The sequence below is a fragment of the Nannospalax galili genome, unplaced genomic scaffold (assembly GCF_000622305.1).
Source record: "Nannospalax galili isolate Female #2095 unplaced genomic scaffold, S.galili_v1.0 scaffold443, whole genome shotgun sequence".
Lineage (NCBI taxonomy): Eukaryota > Metazoa > Chordata > Mammalia > Rodentia > Spalacidae > Nannospalax > Nannospalax galili.
In genome coordinates, this window is record NW_008352479.1 from 3030881 (window position 1) to 3043052 (window position 12172).

The 12172-nt window shown below is 43.8% G+C and overlaps 1 protein-coding gene across 1 annotated transcript in view; it reads left to right on the top strand.

The window, feature by feature from the left end:
* Window positions 1-1502: 1502 nt before the first annotated feature.
* Ackr2 (atypical chemokine receptor 2) overlaps window positions 1503-12172 on the top strand; it is a 43564-nt gene continuing 32894 nt past the window's right edge. Inside the window, exon 1 of the mRNA XM_029554289.1 lies at window positions 1503-1604. The gene's annotated coding sequence lies outside the window, so the exon portion shown is untranslated. The remainder of the gene's footprint in view (window positions 1605-12172) is intronic.

Genomic DNA, 12172 nt, shown 5'->3' on the forward strand with positions numbered 1-12172 from the left:
ACCTGGGTCCTCTGCAAGAACAGCCAGTGTTCTTAACCACTGAGCCATCTCTCCAGCTCCGTATAGGAAAGCACTTAAACAGAGTGAATAAGGAAAGGCATTTGCACAGTTTTAGGTATGACAGATGGTTTTAGCAAAATTAAAAAAAATTTTCCTTTTACAATGAAGTTTTGCAAATTTTATACAATATATTTTGATTGTAGATCCCTCCTCTATTTGCATCCCCCCATCACTACCCACCACCTAATTTCATGTACTCCATTTTATACACACACACACACACACACACACACACACACACACACACACATACATTTGATAACATTTTTAAATAAACAGAGTTTGTCACTGAAAGAAATGGATTGGGGGGTTCATTGGCACTCTTTAAATTCCATTTTTTGTTGTTGTTTTGGACAAGGTCTTGCTAAGCAGCCCATGCTGGTCTCAATCTCCCTGTAACCTAAACAGTCTTGGAACTTGTGATCCTCCTGCCTCAGCTTCCTGACTTCTGAGATTTCAGGCTCATACCACCATGACTTGTACTTAGTTCTTTGGAGGCTGGTGGTAGAGATGGTCAGGGGGATGGTGACCTCAGCATTTTTCTAAGCTGAAGTTCTCCTGCTGCTCTGCAGACATGTAGATAGAGAATTAACTGCATAACTATGTCTACTAAAATGTATGTAATTTTCCTTTCAGTTTGGTGGTGCAAGCTTGTAATCCTGGCTTCTTGAGAGACCGAGTCGGGGAGATGGCAAATTCAAGGCCTACCTGGGCACTTAGTGAGACTCTGTTTCAAAGATAAAAAAGTGGACCAGTGAGATGGCCCAGCTGGTAAAGGTGCTTGCCAGGCAAACCTGGTAGCCTGAGTTAGATCCCTGGAACCCATGTAAAGGTGGGAGGAGAGACCCAACTCCACAAAGTTGTCCTCTGACCTCCACAAGTGTGCTGAAGCACATATGTCAATGCACATATCTCACATATGTGCACACACACAATATAAAAAATTTTTCCTAATGGCTGAGGGGAGGGCTGGGGACATAGCTTATTTGTTGAGCACTGACCTAGCCATGCACCAAGCTCTACAATCAATCCCCAGTACTATAAAAATGGCTGTATATATAATTCTATATCACATATATTTTGTAATTAAGTACATTTCTGCAAGTAGGCAGAATTTTGTCTTTTTAACATTCAGTTTTGGATGGGTTGTATTAATTTTTTAGATTAGAAAGATGATAATTTAATATATGTAACTGAAGAATGGCTTATTTTTATAATTTGCATTTGTACAGGTATGAGGTGGTATTACACAAAGAACCTTGATATCTGCAAGCAGAGCTGTCTGTGTTCCTCAGGTAGACAGCCCTTCTGAAAGAAGGAGGAATGGAGCAACTTTGCTTCCTGGGCTCCCTGGCTGCCCCTGTACCAGGACTGATACATGATGTCGAGGGTCATGATTACAAGTAGACATTGTCTTACAGGCACCCAGGCTGAAGAACCACTGCTGAATGCATGCTTGTGTCACCTGCAGGGCCTACTGGTGTCCTGCACACAGAAGTTTCCACTGAACACTGGCTGCCTGACTCTGGGCTGTGCTTATAGAGGTGAGCAGTTGTGTAGGCAACGCTGTCTGTGCTTCTAGATCTGCAGTGGGAATTTTCTTTCTTCCCTTTTGAGACAGGGTGTCACTGTGTAGCCAAGGCTGACCTTGAACTCACAATCTCCTGCTTCAGCCTCCTAAGTGCTGGTATGATAGGTGTGCAGCACCATACCCAGCCTATAGTGAGCTTTTGAACCCTCCCAATCACCCATCATTTCTAATCTTCCTTCCAGAATTTCTTCTCCCTGGAGTACTGTCCCACTTTCTCTGAGCTAATATTTATGGTCTGCTAACTCTCTATGTGAGGTGCCTCTTCTAGAAGGCACCTCACACTCGATGGCAGAGCAAATAGGTTTTTATTGACTGATCTCCACACTCTCCAGGCCATTCTGCCCTCATACTGATTAGAGGCACCATCTGTTTGTCTTGACAGCTTAATGAATTGAGGGTTCGTAAATGGAGCTGACATTTAAATTAGATCCAAATCGCAGTAATGGTCTCCTTTGCCAGAGATGAATGAGCAATTACTTTCATAGCTCTAGGAGAAAAGTGGATTATGCAAACAGATACTTCACCCAAAGTGGTGGCCCTGAGTGACTCTCCTGCCATCATGATGCCTGTGCTCAGGGACAGGAACTGCTGCCCAACCCCAACAGATCCCAATCCAGGTCTTTCTACCCTGCTTCATGGTGCTCACAAGAGAGCTTTAAGTATTACAAGTATCAAAATAGTAAATTAAAAAGAACTAGTAACCTTGGCCAGCTGCCTAGTGCAGCATGGCTGATGAGAGGAAGATCCCAGGCAGGAGGACTATGCTGTAGCTTGTGGCTCCCTAGAAACTAGGCTATTGCTTACAGACTTTCAGTGGTTCTGAGTCTAATACTGTTTCTGGCTAACTTTCTCTTACAGTTAGCCATGTTCTGGATCCTGTGGGATACATGGGCTGATGTGACTGAGGGTCTTTAGATTTAGAGACATGGCTTTCCCTAGCATTTTGTTTGTATTCCATGTAATCTCAATATACCAGGACCCTCCACCTAAGAGAAGAGTCGAGAAGCCCGACTAACAGGTGGAAGAGTTCAATGCTCACTAGGTTGAGTTGCATGGTGCCAAACACCATAGAGACTGAAGCAGAAGATAGATACTTGTAGGTGCTAAGAACCTACAATTTAGGTGAAAAGACAAGATACCTACCCAGGAACCTTCAAGGCAGGATTTGACCAAGTGACAAGATGGGAGTTCTGGGAGTTAGGGCTTGCCCCACTTGCTTCTCCCTCTATGCACAGGAAAGGGACTCACAGAGTTGTGAGGTTGGAACCAGTCCCAGACTCCTGGTTTCTAGCCACCAGTCATTACAGAATGCTCTTTCTGCTTGAGCATTCTCTTCAACAAAGAGAGGCCCAAGTACAACTGCTGGGACCTGATGACAGATATTTGCCCAACCTTGGGCAGTGAGGGAAAGGTGAATTGCCAAGCTACCATATACCATCAATCTTCCCAATAAAAGAAACTATGTCAATTCAACAGGGACAGGAAATGAGTTCTAGTCATAAACTGTAATCCTGGTGAGGTAGGTCAGAGGGTTTCAAGTTAGGGAAGCCAGGCCAAGTTCATCCTAAGAGGGTCTTTTCTTGGGGAACCAAAAGAATTGCCATCTCCTTCCTTTTTTTGTTTGTTTCTTCAAGACAGGCTCTCACTATGTAGCCTTGGCCGGCCTGGAACTCACTGTGTAGACCAGGCTGGCCTTGAAATCATAGAGCTTCAACAGCCTCTGCTTTCCAAGTGCTGGGATTAAAGGTGTGCATCACCACACCTGGCCTCCTTTTCTTTTTGAGTCAAAATCTCGAAACTAACCTCAAACTCAAGACCCTCCTGAATGCTGGCAAGGGGCATGCTTTGGATAGAGATGAAGGGAAGGACAGGAGGGTTGGTGAGAGGGCCACAGAGGTTGAGAAGTGTAAGGTACACTTTATCCATTGGAAGTACCCATGCAGTGCCGGAGCTGGACTTTGGAAGAATCAAAGCTCAGGGAAAATGCTGTCTGTGTTTCACATGGGTGTGTCAATTTTCGAACAAGATTAGCTCATTGGGTGTAAATAGATTATCCATGTAATTTGCTGTATGCCAAGCAATAGCCCCTGTTAAGCTGATGACTAAATCAATTACCTATGAGTTCTCAGAAATCAGGGGAGGGTTGTGCCAGATATTACAGGTAATCTTGGGTGGTCCAATGTGAGGCATGGTCACCTACACTAATACTTGGAGGCCAGACCAAGGGCTTTTGCTTTGGCACCTTACCCTCCCCTCAATCCTAGTCACAGCAGCTAGCTCTCCTCTGTTCAATTTTTCAAATGTGGCTTCTGTTAATTCTTTTTTTAAAAAACATATTTTTAAAAAAATTATGTATATGAGTGTATTTATTGCATGTGTGTCATGCAGTGCCCAAGGAGGTCCAAAGGCATTGGGTCCCCTGGAACTGGAGTTATGGAGTTGTTAGCTGCCATGTGGGTGCTGGGAATTGACCTGGGGTCCTCTGCAAGAGCAGTAAGTGCACTTAAATGCTGAGCCATCTCTCCAGTCTGGCTTCTGTTAATTCTTTTCCTGTTGCTGTGACAAAACATGGGACAAGAAGCAACTTAAGGTATAAGTAGTCCATCATGGTAGGGAAGGTGTGGTGGCAGGAGCACAAGGCTGGTGGTCACATTGCATCTGCACTCAGGAAGCAGAGAGAGAGAGAGAGAGAGAGAGAGAGAGAGAAGAGTGCTGGTGCTCAGCTTGCTTTCTCTATTTATTTGGTCTAGGAAACTCCTTCATAGATATGCCCAGAGATTGGTCTCCTAGGTGACTCAAAATCCTGTCAAGTTGTCCATTAGTATTAGGGACCCTGAGGCCCAAAGAGGAGAACCATTTTGCAGCCTGAGGACTTCAGAGCTGAGGCTGAGAGAGGGGCCCCTTGACCCCCTGTGTCTGCTTCTATCCCCTGCCCTACAGCTTTATTCTCTATCCTCTCATCTTACCAACTAAGAAACAAAAGGACACAGAATAGAACATGGGAAAACTTGAAGAGGCTCCACTCAGTAGCAGAGTGCCCTTCAGACCCAAGACAAGGCAGAAGTTTAGGGTAACAGTTATCGTCAATGATCCTCTTCTCAGGGTAAAGTCAGCCTCCAGGATTCTGTCTCAGGTCGCAGACCCTAGAGCGTATGCTCTGGGTCAGGTATGTGACTCAATGGCAGAGCATTTGCTTAGCATACGCAAGGCCTAGAGTTTGGTCCCCAGCACCACAAAAGTTAAAACAAGACTGTTGTTTTGAACTAACAAACACTGGAACTCTTTTTAAAGGACTCTAATGTTTTACTAAACAATATTAGAACTTGTTTTTAAACACCTTTCAGTATCTGCTTTCATATAGTTTTTGTGACATTTATTAACTTACTTCAGGGCCCTTATTTCTCTCTCCTACCGAATATGATGAGGTCTTATCTTTCCTACCTAAATGTCCCCAGGGCTCTACTCTGATAACTATATGGCATTTATGGAAGAAGGCTTATTTGACATCTCTGTAACAAAGGAAGTGTGACATTTTGGGTGTAAAGAATCATGCGTGCAGGTCTCTAGCCTCTGACTAATGAGCCATGTATTCCTTCCTTCTGCACAGCGACTGTTAAAAGTGGCAAAATCTCATTTATTTGTTTGTTTGAGATAAGGTCTCATTATGCAGCCCTGGTTGGCATGGAACTCACTGTGTAGACCAGGCTGGCCTCACATTCACAGACTTGCCTTTCTCTGTCTCCCAAGTGCTGGGATTAAAGGCGTGTGCCACCACAACCACCTTCATTTTTGTATTTTGGTTGTATTCCCTCTCCCAAATTCAGCATAGTCAACAAGATGTATGGTAACAGTGTCCCCAAGAGGAGCAGTACTGTAATGCAGGACATGACAGCTGCCCTCCTGGTGAGATGCTGTCATGTCTGACTTTGAGTCCTCAGTGCTCCTCCCCACTGTGTCTAAGTTCTGGACTGGTTTCTTTACAGAGTCTTTGCTGCTTCCCACAAGTATAAGAAATTGAATCTGTCAGCCTGTTGGTTGGACTGTCCAGACTTTCTTACACTTCCCTTTTCAAACTCCTCAAAATCATGTGTGCTCTATTTTCCTTTGGGCCAGATAGACTTTCTATAGAGGTCTGGATGAACAAGGAAGCACCAACCTCTCCCAAGTCAGTTAAACTGAAACATTTTTGTTCTTATTCTGTATTACTTCAGGTTGTTTTACCAGAACTGACTCAAAACCTGTGATTTTCTGAGAATGATCCTGGGATTATGGATTATAATTTCCCAAAATATTTAAGGTAGATGGCATTAGATCTGTGAGAAGACAAGGTTTACACAGGTAAAGGCAAAGTCCTTGATAGCCACCCACATCCAGGTGAAGTTGCCAAACTTTATTAAAGATGTTGAGGAGGTCGAGGATGTAACAGTAGCAGAGCACTTGCAAAAAAGTTGAGGAAATTGTTTTCAAGGAAAAGCCTTTTATAGACCTACTAAAAATCCCTCAACAGCAAAAAACTACATCCTATGCCTTTAGAGGAGGCTTGCTTGTTGTCATTTAACACCTGCCTGTTCCAAAACCCTACTTCCTTGATCTACCTGTGACCTGGGAACATTTCTCCTTAGCTGTGTGCCACAATCTTAAAATTAATCAGCAGAGGGCCCCGGAGGGAGCATTTCTTCACAGATGGACTGGTGGTGTCCCTTCTCTTTGCCTCCCAGTCTTCTTGCTGTGAGGAAATCCTGCTGGCTCATGGTTTCCTGTCCAGCCTCTGCCACTGAGAGGTGCAGCCAGGAGCTCTCTAAAAAGGTCTGCATTAGCCTGCAGGGAGGCATCCCTCATCTTTCAGGACAATATCGTCCTTTAGTAATCTCCCTCTGCCTAGAGCATTTTATCATTTTGTTTGATTCCTGCATACTAATTATCTTCAAATAGGTAACAAGTCTTTGAGTAAATTTTCCTTGTTAAAATTGTGTGGTTATCTCTTTTTGATTTCTTTAGTTTTATTTTATGTGTATAAATGTATACAATACCCTCATAGGCCAGAAGAGGAGAGGCCATCGGATCCCCTGGAACTGGAGTTAGGGACAGTTGTGAGCTACCATGTGGGTGCTGGAAACTGAACCGAGCTCCTCTGCAAATACAGCTAGTGGTCTTAACTGCTGAACCATCCTTTAACTCCAGTTCCAGGGGAATCTGAAGCCCTCTTCTGACCTCCGAGGTATTGCAGGACACGGGTGCACTCACATACATGCAGACAATATACTCATACACATAAAATAAAAAAATAAATATTTGAAAAAAAAGGTCCTTAGAGAAATGGCAGATTCCATGGTTTCCCAACCATGGGGTTCTGGGGTTAAAACCAGGGCCTGCACATCCTAGGCACTCTACCATTAAGCTATAGCCCCAGCCTTTTTGTTTTGTTATGAGTGAGGGTTTTGTGTGGCCTTGACTGACCTTGGAGTCTCTGTGTAACTGAGACTGACCTTGAACTCCTAATCCTCCTGTCTTAGCCTCCCTAGTCCTGGGATCATAAGCATGAGCCACTATCCTTGGCAATGGTTGGGAGCTTGGAACACTCTTTTGTTTGCCAGAAAACAAGGATGTCTTCAAAACTATTATGATTATCTGAAAATAACCTAGGAACTAACCAAAAGATGCACACTAATCAAAAGGAGCATCATAGCTAGGGATTGTTGAAGTGCATTGAATCTGCAAAAAGGCAACAGAAAAAAATATAAAAAAATGAGTGAAAACTACTGTAAGAACTAAGTATGATAGTTCCAGCACCAGATGGTCAGGAGGCAGAGGTGGTACGGTCATTTGACCTCAGGAGTTCAAGGCCAGACTGAACAAAATAGCCCAGACCCTGTCATTAAAAAGAAAAATGTAAGGGCTGGAGAGGTGCTCAGTGGTTAAGAGCACTAGCTGCTCTTGCAGAGGACAGGGGTTTGGTTCCCAGCATCTACATAGTGATTGACAACCATCTACAACTCCAGTTCCAGCAGATCTGGTGCTGCTTTCTGGCCTCTATGAGCACTACATATATGTGGTGCACATACTTAACAGGCAAAACACATACACATAAAATAAAAATAAATATTTTAAAATGTAAGAGAGTAAATGGCTGAGGACATTTGTGTTGAATTTATTACTCAACTGAGTTGATACTAACTTGTTTATTGTGATCATGGGAAATACGTAAACTTAACAATAGCAGTTAGTAGACACTTTCTGGCTCAATTAGAATATTACTAAAATGAGCTGCAAGTTCTGATCATGAGCCAGTCAAAACCATACAAAGTATCCAAAATTGGATTGAATTTTTAAAAACCGCTAGCAGGTGCATGTGTCTGTGAACATGAAAGAGCACACATTTCCACCCAGTGCAGCCTGAAAATGAAATGCAGACTTCATGCTGGGTCTCAAGATACCTTCCTATGCAAATATAGTTACACATCTTAAATTAATCAAGTTGGGTAGGAGCTGCATTTAACTATAATCTGGGCAGTGGGCTAGAGGACCACTTTCCTCTTTACACAACTACGTGTGTATTTATGTGTTTGTTGGCTTTCTTTTCTGGAGGATTTTAAAAGAAATCCCAGACATGTATCATTTTACTCAGTCATTTCCCCCTTAAAGTGCTGGAACCATTAACTTGGTCACACACATATTATTGTCCACTAGGATCTCAAACAAGGCTCTCAGTTCCAGACCATGTCCATTAGTAAACTGACTTGCCATTTTAGGTGAGCAAGCATCTTTAATCTGAGATGCTTTGGAATAAAGCATAGAAATACCTAAGAGAAGAAATCCATTCACACTATTTTTTCATATGTTAAGTGGGACTTTGCATATTTGATATTTTATATATTTGTAGTAAGAGGACAAATTTGGTCTGGTAGACTGACAGCTTTTAACTCTAATTTCTGGTTTGAAAAGTCTGAGGAATTTAGACTTTTATTTTATAGTGAAATTTTGCTAAATTCTCAGCATTGAAGCATCTAGAGACTTTTTATAAGGTTAGCCTATTGAATTTTTAAATTTTATTTTATTTTGTGTTTATGAGTCCTATGCCTGCATGTATCTAAGTGTACCTGTGATGCACTGTAATGCTGAGCAAGATGTACAGAGGAATGCCACATAGTGATCGTCGAATTAGGAGTCCTTTATTAATAGCAGACCATCAGAGAAGGGGCTAATGGCCCCAAAGAACTCAACCCTGAGGAAAAGCAGGGCAGGGTTTATAAAGCTTAAAACCACAGTTACACCATGCCAGGGGTAAAACCAATAATCATAGTTACATAAGATTACCATAGTTATACCAAACCAGGGGCAGGTCAGTTAACAATGAGGTTTTCAGTTAACAATAAGTTTTGGTTAGGCTGGGAGGGAGGATGTGCTACCTGGACATGCTACCTGGCTACTTGTAAGTTTCCCAGTATTGTAGAAACAAATGTACTCCCTGAAACTGCCCGCATGAGATGTTCTGCCTGGCTGACTGCAGTGGGAGTGGCTGGGCAAAAACACAGGGTAAAACAAAAGTCAGCTATAGCAAAATGGAGTCAGTTTTGTCATTTAATTGCAATACCCACAGAGGACAGAAGAGAGGGACAGATTCCCCTAGAACTGGCATTTCAGACAATTGTTAGCTACCATAAATACTGGGATTCGAATGTGGTTCTTCTGCAAGAACGGCCAGTGCTCTTTGTGCCATCTCTCCAGCCGCAGCCTATTGGATTTTGTAAGCATGGATCACTAACAGGAAATTTCACTTTTTAAAAAATCTATTTTTATGTTATGCACGGTATGCAAATACACCAGTGTCCTGCAATGTACATAGAGGCCAGAAGAGGGCATAGTCTCTCCTGGAACTGGAGTTACAAATGGTTGATAGCCACCAAATGGGTGCTGGGAACCAAACCTGGGTCATCTTCAAGAGCAGCCAGTTCTCTTAACCACTGAGCCCTTTTTCCAGCCCCAAGTTTTGCTTTTTAAGTTAAAGCTGTTGAAAAGATGAAGAGAAAGGTCTGACACAAAGCAGTCTACCATGTGAATGCTTCTAGAAGCACCCTGTGCCATCCCCAAGTATCTGCCCAGATATAGAGGTGGTCTGGACACACCCACACACTCCTCTCTACTTACAGTGTCCACTGAAGTGGGGCCCCCAGGTCCACTAGGTCCTCTCTTCCTCCCTTTGCCCACCCAAACCCTGGCATTTTGTTGAGAGGCGGGATTGGGCTGAGGAGTACCAGAGAATAAACAGTGCTTGCTGTGTGCCTTGCTTTTCTTGCGTCCCTAGGAGAGCAGAGAGCTGAGGCCTGCTGAAGCCCTCTGCTGGAGCTGTGTTGTCAACTTTTTCTCCAGAGAGTCTCAGGCGACCCCTCTGGGCTGGAAAATGCTACTACAGTCAGAAGAACCTCTTTAGGACATCCTGTTTGAAAAGATAGCCTCAAATCTAAATGGACTCCTATGGGACTGTTTTTCCAACATGCCTATAAGTAACACTCCACACACCCCTTGCAAACTCCGAAGTTTCCCAAAGTTCTGGTGAGGTACATCTAAACTATAACACTAAGCACCACTAAATAAAACTTTGCAGTCAGCAGGCTTTAAGTGGCCTGAAGCGCTTCCAAGAATCAAGATGAGCTCGGGCCTGCGAGTTTCACAGTCTCCCAGTCCTGGGACGCAGACCACGTCAACCTCAGTAGTTCCATTCCAAGAAGTTGGGCATTGTGGTGCCTGCTAATAATCCCCACACTGGGGAGTTGGGGACAGGAGGATCCCTGGGGCTTGCTAGCTAGCCAATCTAGCTAAATTGGCGAGTTCCTAGCTCAATGAGAGATTCCTCCTCAAAAACTGAGGTGGAGAGCAACTGAGAAAAACACCTGATGCTGCAATTTAGTGGGGAGTTGGGGACAGGAGGATCCCTGGGGCTTGCTAGCTAGCCAATCTAGTTAAATTGGCGAGTTCCTAGCTCAATGAGAGATTCCTCCTCAAAAACTGAGGTGGAGAGCAACTGAGAAAAACACCTGATGCTGCAATTTAGTTGCTACATGCACACACACACACACACACACCCTAAGCCTCGTGTCAGTGCCCTGAATACAGACTGAGGGGGTGTCACGAGACCATTTTCTTTGTTCTTCCCAATGTAGCCATACTTTCCTTTCTCTGTTTTTCACTATTATTTGACTCCTCAATTCACACGTTGGGGATGGGGGGGCAAGCCTAGCTTGTTGGGACTGCCAGAGCCCAGACTTGGATCCTAAAATCTCCTGTAATGTCTCCATATTTCATAGGGCCCTAGAGCATTTTTTGAGGATACATGCATCACAAGCTGTACACACACCAGACTGACAGAGAACAAGGTGAGACTGTATGTAGTTCAGAAACCACTGAAGTCCCAAAACAGCTATAGCCTGGGGAGGGGGAGGAGGTGTACTGTGAGGTTTTCACAGTACAAGATCATCAAGAGGGTTCCTTATACTGCATGGAGATGCCAGAGAAGTCACCTCAGGCCTAGGGTATGGAGTGAGAGCCTGCTGGGTACATCCCAATCACACAATGAGTCATGAGTCTCCTTCTTGCTTACCCTGTTATTTGCTGGCACCCTGTCCTTTTCCACATATCTCCTTTTCATGTCTTTGCAGAGGTGACCTGGTAGTTTATGTAGCAGACTTTTGTGTCTTCCCTAAAGTTTCCCTGTACGAAACTTTGTAGAAGTTTCTCCCACCCCAAAACAACCTCAGACACGATCTTTCTCACCACAGACTTCATGTTGGTCAGCTGGTTTGGATTCTAAAGACCTTTTCTTTAGGGATATTTGGTTTCCTGGCCTTGTTTTAGCTCAAATCATTGCAATGTTTGAACTTGGGGGTCTGTTATAACTATGGGGATTCTAGAATGAGGTCTATACACACAGGGACACCACTGAAGGTCCACATATTGAGGGCTGTCTCGTCTCTTGTCTCTGTGTAGTAGCAATATAATAGCTCATAAACTAGTAAATGTGGCTTAAAGTGAATAGAAAAAGAAATAAAAAATTAAAATTAAAGCGCTGTCCCAGGTTAGATCACAGACCCTCTCTTGCTGCTGCTTTTTCTCAGAAATCAGGGCACAGCTCTCTACAGCTGAAAGGAGCCTGCTGTTGTGGTTAGAGCACACAAATCTTGGTGGGGAAAAGCAAGCACAGCTGCAAGATAAATGTGTGATCCTACCTAGTACTGGGCTCTCTGGCCCATAGTTTATGCCAGACTAAATCACTTGGTGAGAAACTGCCCGCTATCCTCTGAAGACCTATGAAAGTCCAGAACCACACCTCTTTTAGGATTTCTCCGATAGTTCCCTCTCCCTCAGGACAGCCCAGCCCCCTGTTATGTTGTACACGATGGCCATCTCTCCTATTCTTCCTCAAGTTGTCTCTTCTAATGGTCTCCTAGGCTTTCTCAGCTCAAGGCCTTATTGTGGTCCCAGTGATTGTGAGGCTTTCTCCTGATAAAGCTCATTCTGAAGGATATG